Below are 7,646 nucleotides of genomic sequence, written 5' to 3'. Positions count from 1 at the left end.
TTACATTCCCTGCACTTATTAACATCATGTACACAGAGAGTTACTTACAAGTTTCTTAAATCAGAATATGTATATTCCCTCTAACTCTCATCTTCTATATTCCTATTCTTATTAGGTTATGCATCTTAATTGAAAGGCCCCAGTAGTCCTCTAAAGCAGCTCCTCTCAAATTTTAATGTGCATATCCATCATGAGGGGTTACATGTTAGAATGCAGCTTCTGATTCAGTCAGTCTGGATAGGACATGAAATTCTTCATTTCTAATCATCTCAAAGGTAATGTGGACTCCGCAGTGCAATGAATTTCACTTTGAGTAGCAAGTACTGGTCATAAGGGCTTTCATCCCCAAATGGAGGCATACAACCCCCACTATGATCTAATCACCCTTCCCTCCCTTTCAAAACTTTTCACCCAGCCATTTGAGAGTCCTAACATGAGGTCTGAAAATTCCCTCCATTCTAAACCCTCACTGAGCATGTCTTTAATCTTCTTATAAAACTTTTAGTATAATGCTTAACAGATCTTAACTACTAAATAAATGTTAGCTGATGCTTTGTTAACTGAAATCTGACCATTCCATAAAAACATCACTCTTAAGTAAAAATATCTTACTTTCATAACCAACATCATTTGGCCATAAGAAATTTAGTAATTGTTCTTTTTGCTCCTCATTGCCATTTTCAAACTATTTCTCTTTTTTCCCCCTCCAGCAAATCAAACAAACAAAAAACACAGCTCTCTGAGGCCTGTACTACTTGGCTGTATGCCCACTACCTCACCTGAAGTTGCCATCTTGTCATTCCTCCAACTCTCAACCACTACACCTGTTATCACTCTCAGTTGCTTCAACATCTATGTGGATAAGTTGCTACCCTGACCTCAGTTTCTTGAATTTCTCACCTAAAACATTAGTATCCTTCACTCCTCTTCATCCAATCATTCCATGAATAAACCCTAGACCTTTCATTACCACCTTCAAAACATCTATGTCAAATACCCGCTATGTCCACCATAATCTGTACTTCCACCACACCTGCCCAACGACCCTCCAGCTACAATTCTTTGACTTCACTGAAACCTACAGTGCACTGAAATTATATACATAAGATTTTATACAAATGTAGTGAAATTTTATATATAATGAAATTACTTTCATATCTACACTAATAAAAGAGAAAAAAGGTAATTGGCGTACAGTGCTACCCTTTTCATTGGCTAATCAGGGCTATATGCAAATTAATTGCCAACTAAGATGGCAGTTAACTGCCAACAAAGATGGCGGCTAATTTGCATATGTAGGCACAATGCAGGGAGGCGAAAGGGAAAGCAGGAAGAAGCTCCCTGCCACTGACAGTGATTGGAAACCCAGGGGGGAGCTAAGAGCTGGGGAGCAGCCATGATCGGAGAATCAGGCGCCTTTGCTGCCCTGGCCAGTGATAGCAGGAAGTAGGGGTGGAGCAAGCGATGGGAGCTGGGCACGGTCGAAGCTGGCAGTCCCAGGAGCTAGGGGTCCTTGCCTGGGCCTAAAGCGGAGCCCATGATCGCGGGGCCGCTGCAGCTGCGGGTCCCCGCTGCCCGGGCCGGACGCCTAGGCCAGAGGCATTAGGCCTGGGCAGGGGCAGAGCGGGAGATTGCGGGGAGCTGGGAGTCCCCTGCCCAGGCCTAATGCCTCGGCCAGAGGCGTTAGGCCTGGGCAGGGGCAGAGCCTGCAACCGCGGGGAGCTGGGGATCCCCTGCCCAGGGCTGACACCTCTGCCGGAGGCCTCAGGCCTGGTAAAGGGGCCGATCTGGTGATTGGTGATCGGAGGGTGATGAGGGTCAACTCCTCTGGCCAAGGCATCAGGCCTGGGCAGGGGGTGGAGCCGGAGATTGGAGTGATATGATGGTCCCCTTGCCCAGGCCTGAAGCCTGGGTCAGAGGCGTCAGGCTTGGGCGGGGGGTGGAGCAAGTGATCAGAGGGAGATGGGGGTCCCCTGCCCAGGCATGATTCCTGGGCCAGAGGCCCCAGGCCTGGGCGGGGGCCAGAGCCAGTGATCGGGGGAGATGGGGGTCCCCTGTCCAAGCCTGACACCTCTGGCGGAGGTGTCAGGCCTGGGCAAGGGGGCGATCAGGCGATCGGAGGGTGATGGGGGTCTACGCCTCTGGCCGAGGCATCAGACCTGGGCAAGGGGCAGAGCCAGCAATCGGAGGGGTCTGGGGGTCCCCTGCCCAGGCCTGACGCCTGAGCCAGAGACATCAGGCCTGGGCTGGGGGCAGAACCAGTGATGGGGGGAAATGAGGGTCCCCTGTCCAGGCCTGACGCCTCTGTCAGAGGCGTCAGGTCTGGGCAAGGGGCCGATCCTGCGATTGGAGGGTGATGGGGGTCAACGCCTGAGGGCTCCCAGTATGTGAGAGGGGGCAGGCTGGGCTGAGGGACACTCCCCCCCACACACACCCAGTGCACGAATTTCGTGCACCGGGCCCCTAATCTATATATATAAAAGGCTAATATGCTAAGTGTCCATCCAACCAGTTGCTATGATTCACCATGACCACCAGGGAGCAGATGCTCAATGCAGAAGTTGCCATGATGCACACTGGCCATTTACAGAGAAACAGCACCACAAACCTGGCACTCACAAAGCAACACTCGGCTTCCCCCAAGTGGGACACAGGCCCAGCCACCACCCCAGAGCAACAGGCCACCAAATCACAGCTGACATTGCTGAGACCCCATGGCACAAAATGCAGCCCACAGCCCAGCCTAGCCCTGAAACGGTGGCTGTAGGCCACCGGGTAATGACATCACATAGCAACGCCTGTTCTCTCCCTAGCGGCTAGCCTCTTTGGAGTTTCTTCAGCCCAGGAACAGGACTTGCTTTATAGTCAAGTGGAATCATTTTACACTGTAACCAAATGTCTGTGAAGCGTTTTCCCATGACTCATCTCATTTGATCCTCACAGAAGTCCTAGAATAGGTAGATAGGAGACTCGGTGGAACCCTATTTTCTCTTCATTAGCCAGAAAGCAGATTTAGAAAGCTTAAAAACTTGACCCGACTGAAAAGAAGAAACAAATGGTGGACCTTGAAAATGACTTCAGGTTTTCTCACTGCGCAGAATATGGTCAAACACTGCTGCAGTTAAATATTTACCCTTTGTTCTCCCTGCATGATATACAATAATAATCTGCTTTGTGTTGATATTTACTGCTGTGTTGTTGACAATTACCTGAAAGAGAAGTTGGGGTGCTTCACTGGGCTGGAAAAAGTTTAGTTAAATCAAAAAGCAGGTCTAATGAACAAGCTTATTCTATATCTATAAAAACTAAGTTGACTCGCACAGGTGCAATACATATACTAGTAAAGCTCTCACTGGCGCCAATCTCACGTGGGTGTTCAATCTGTCATTGTCGATTGTGAATTTGATTGACACTTCTATAATAGAGAAAGGGAGAATAGTGATATTAAAATATTTCTTCTAGCTCTTCCACTTCCATTTTAAATCCAGCTCCATACAACTCTCTGCCACTACTGCCGCGACCCAAACTGCATGCCAGCACCCACAGGCTGACAAGGCCACTGCCATGGAGGACATGAATGAGTACAGCAACACGGAGGAGTTCGCAGAGGGATCCAAGATCAACGCGAGCAAGAATCAGCAGGATGATGGTAAAATGTTTATTGGAGGCTTGATCTGGGAAACAAGCAAGAAAGATCTGACTGAATATTTGTCTCAATTTTGGGGAAGTTGTAGACTGCACAATTAAAATAGATCCAGTAACTGGACGATCAAGAGGATTTAGATTTGTGCTTTTCAAAGATGCTGCTAGTGTTGATACAGTTTTGGAACTGAAGGAACACAAACTGGATGGCAAACTGATAGACCCCCCAAAAGGGCAAACGCTTTAAAAGGGAAGGAGCCCCCAAAAAAGGTTTTTGTGAGTGGATTGAGCCCAGATACTTCTGAAGAACAAATTAAAGAATATTTTGGAGAGATTGAAAATATTGAACTTCCCATGGATACAAAAACAAATGAGAGAAGAGGTTTTTGTTTTATCACATATACAGATGAGGAGCCAGTAAAGAAATTGTTAGAAAGCAGATATCATCAACTTGGTTCTGGGAAGTGTGAAATCAAAGTTGCCCAACCCAAAGAGGTATATAGGCAGCAACAGCAATAACAAAAGGGAGGATGAGGTGCTGCAGCTGGTGGAAGAGGTGGTACTAGGGTTCGAGGCTGAGGTCAGGGCCAAAATTGGAACCAAGGATTTAATAACTATTATGATCAAGGATATTACAATAGTGCCTATGGTGGTGATCAAAACTATAGTGGCTATGATTATACGGGGTATAACTATGGGACCTACGGATATGGACAGGGATATGCAGACTACAGTGGCCAACAGTGCACTTATGGCAAGGCATTTCAAGGGTGAGGCAATCACCAAAATAATTATCAGCCACACTAAAGGAGGACATTGGAGAAAACAGGAGGGGATTGCTAAAGTAATCCTTCTGGCAGGACAACATTGAAGATTGATTGGTCTTCTCTTGCTCTAACATGATTATTTTGTAAAAACTTTCTAGTATACAAGACACAACTGTGTTCAACTGTATACAGTCACCAATTAGCTTTCTTTGTTTTTACTTTGTCTTTTGCTATCTGTGCTATGATTCAATGTGGATTTGGGTTTATACAAATTTTATTTGTATGATTTCATGTTAAACCTCAAATAAATGCTTCCTTATGTGAAAAAATATATATACATATGTGTGTATATATTTGTGTGTGTGTGTGTGTGTATATATATGTGTGTGTGTGTGTGTGTGTGTGTATACATATATATATTTCTTGTAATTAATTTCCTTTCAATGTGCATGAATTCATGCACCAGGCCACTAATATATCATAAAAGTTAAGATTTTTGTTTTAAATAATTCCTTTTAGATCCATTTCTGCCTCCTAAATAATACAATAATGATGCAGCATCTGTCATGTCCAAAAACAAATGTGATTTACCTAAGGTTGAAACTTCAGATCTGTAGATATAAACCTTGATATTACTCATAAACAATTATATCTTTCATCATGTATACATTTTCAGCAGATTCTCAAAACAAACAGCAATGCTAAACAGATTAAGAATTGGCCATTCACTCTCCTTTTTCAGCATGAGGGAACAGGAAGTATGTCCTCAGGGGGAAAACTGGGTGAACATGCCAGCCAGAAAAAAATCTATCAGTTCAGGACAGTAAGGGATCTTATTCGCTTGAAAGCAGATATCTTTCTAAATTCATTTCCAATCCTAAACTTCACAGTACGTAGGCCCATTGAATTCAATTCTTGCTGCTATGCAAAGCCCTTACCTGGGTACATAGTTGGGGCCTGAAAGCAATAAAAACTGTAACTTTCTTTTATTGTTTGTTTCCATTTGCTATCACCTCTTTAATTGCAGATATAACTGGGGATGCATATGAACTCTCTAGGAAGATTGGGTATGCTTGGCTTTTTTTTTTTAACCTTAGATGCTTTCAAAACTGAATCATAGGTTATGGACACTGAGAATACATTAAGCACATAAAAGTGTAGCACAATTTTGTAACAATGTAGACAAATGTATAATTTATGAATCATCAATTTTGTGTCATGGTAAAAATTCTAATCATCTTATAAGCATATGTCTTGCAAAAGATTTCTAATGATACAGGCTAGAGGAATTATAGCCCTATTTTTGGTTGGCCTTGACATAATAATTCTGCTGCTATGAAAATTTAAGTTTCATGACTACTGTCTATAAAATGTTTGACAGCCACTGACAGGCATCCCTTGATATCACTTCCAAGAGAATATACTTTTCTATAACAGGTAAAATAATGTCTGATATTTGCTTGTTATCAATGGATTTTTGTTTGTTTCCCACTGTTAAGAGATAGTACTGATGAGGAAGGGGAGTAAAGGGAACCCTGGTACACTGCTGGTGGGAATGCAGATCGGTGCAGCCACTATGGAAAACAGTATGGAGTTTCCTCAAACAATTAAAAATGGATCTGCCATTTGACACTGTGAGCCCACTTCTAGGAATATATCCTAAGAATCCCAAAACACCAATCAGAAAGAATACATGCAGCCCCATGTACATAGTAGCACAATTTACAATAGCTAAGATTTAGAAACAGCCCAAGTGCCCATCAGTAAATGAGTAAATAAAAAGATGTGGTACATTTACACAATGGAGTACCATCCTATCTAATAATAGACAAACATGGTAATTGGCCATACCTTTGCTACACATCCCATCGGCTAATCAGCACTATATGCAAATTAACCCAACCAAGATGGCAGCCGGCAGCCACGCAGCTGAAGCGAGCAGGAGGCTTGCTTGCTCCAGTGATGGAGGAAGCCAAGGTTCCCCGCCTGCCGCGGCCCAGCTCTGAGCTCTGAAAGCAACAAAGTTTCAATTATAGAAGCTAAACAAACCCCAGATACCTGCTTTCAGCAGGCCGTGGCCTCAGAGCTGGAACGAGTAGGAGCTGGCTCTCAGCTCCAGTGACGGCAACAAAGTTTCAATTATAGAAGGTAAATAAATCCCAGAATAAAAAAAAAAAAGAAAAGAAGGAGAGGCTGGGAGCTTCAGTCACCGGCCAGCCTGAAAACGGCCCTCAGCCCCTCACCCAGACTGGCCAGGCACCCCAGTGGGGACCCCCACCCTGAAGGGGGTGTGACCAGCTGCAAACAGCCATCAGCCCCTCACCCAGGCTGGCCAGGCACCCCAGTGGGACCCCCACCCTGATCCTGGACACCCTTCAGAGCAAACCAGCCGGCCCCCACCCGTGCACCAGGCCTCTATTCTATATAGTAAAAGGGTAATATGCAAACTGACCCTAACAGCAGAAAGACTGGGAACGACTGGTCACTATGACACACACTGACCACCAGGGGGCAGACGCTCAATGCAGGAGCTGCCCTCTGGTTGTCAGTGCGCTCTCATATGGGGGAGTTCTGCTCAGCCACAGCCAGACTGATGGCTGCCAGTACAGCAGTAGTGGTGGGAGCCTCTCCTGCCTCCTCAGCAGCGCTAAGGATGTCTGACTGCAGCTTAGGCCTGCTCCCCACTGGCAAGTGGACATTCCCCAAGGGCTGCCGGGCTGCCAGAGGGATGTCTGATTGCCAGCTTAGGCCCAATCCCCTGGGGAGCAGGCCTAAGCCAGCAGGTAGTCATCCCCCAAGGGGTCCCAGACTGCAAGAGGGCACAGGCTGGGCTAAGGGAACCCCCTCCTAAGTGCACAAATTTTTGTGCACCAGGCCTCTAGTCCTATATAATAAAAGCCTAATATGCTAAGTGTCTGGTCAACTGGTCAGCCGTTTAACCAATCAAAGCATAATATGCTAATGATATGCTAAGGCCGCTCAACCGCTCGCTACGATGTGCACTGACCACCAGGGGGCAGACGCTCCAACTGGTAGGTTAGCTTGCTGCTGAGTCCAGCTGATTGGGACTGAGTGAGATGGGATGTACACACTCTGGAGCCCTCCCACAGTCCCTTCCTGGCTGGCCAACCTCCCACATCCCTCCCCAGCCCCGATCGTGCACTGCTGGTATCCCTTGGCCTGGCCTGCACCCTCTCACAATCTGGGACCCCCTCAGGGGATGTCAGAGAGCCAATT

At 46.0% G+C, this 7,646-nt stretch overlaps 1 pseudogene; it reads left to right on the top strand.

The window, feature by feature from the left end:
* Nucleotides 1-3,549: 3,549 nt before the first annotated feature.
* LOC118666787 lies at nt 3,550-4,449 on the top strand (annotated as a pseudogene).
* Nucleotides 4,450-7,646: the final 3,197 nt, after the last annotated feature.

Source organism: Myotis myotis, unplaced genomic scaffold (assembly GCF_014108235.1).
Source record: "Myotis myotis isolate mMyoMyo1 unplaced genomic scaffold, mMyoMyo1.p scaffold_m19_p_12, whole genome shotgun sequence".
NCBI lineage: Eukaryota > Metazoa > Chordata > Mammalia > Chiroptera > Vespertilionidae > Myotis > Myotis myotis.
Note: the sequence above shows the minus strand (reverse complement) of the source record. Positions and strands in the feature narration are given on the sequence as shown.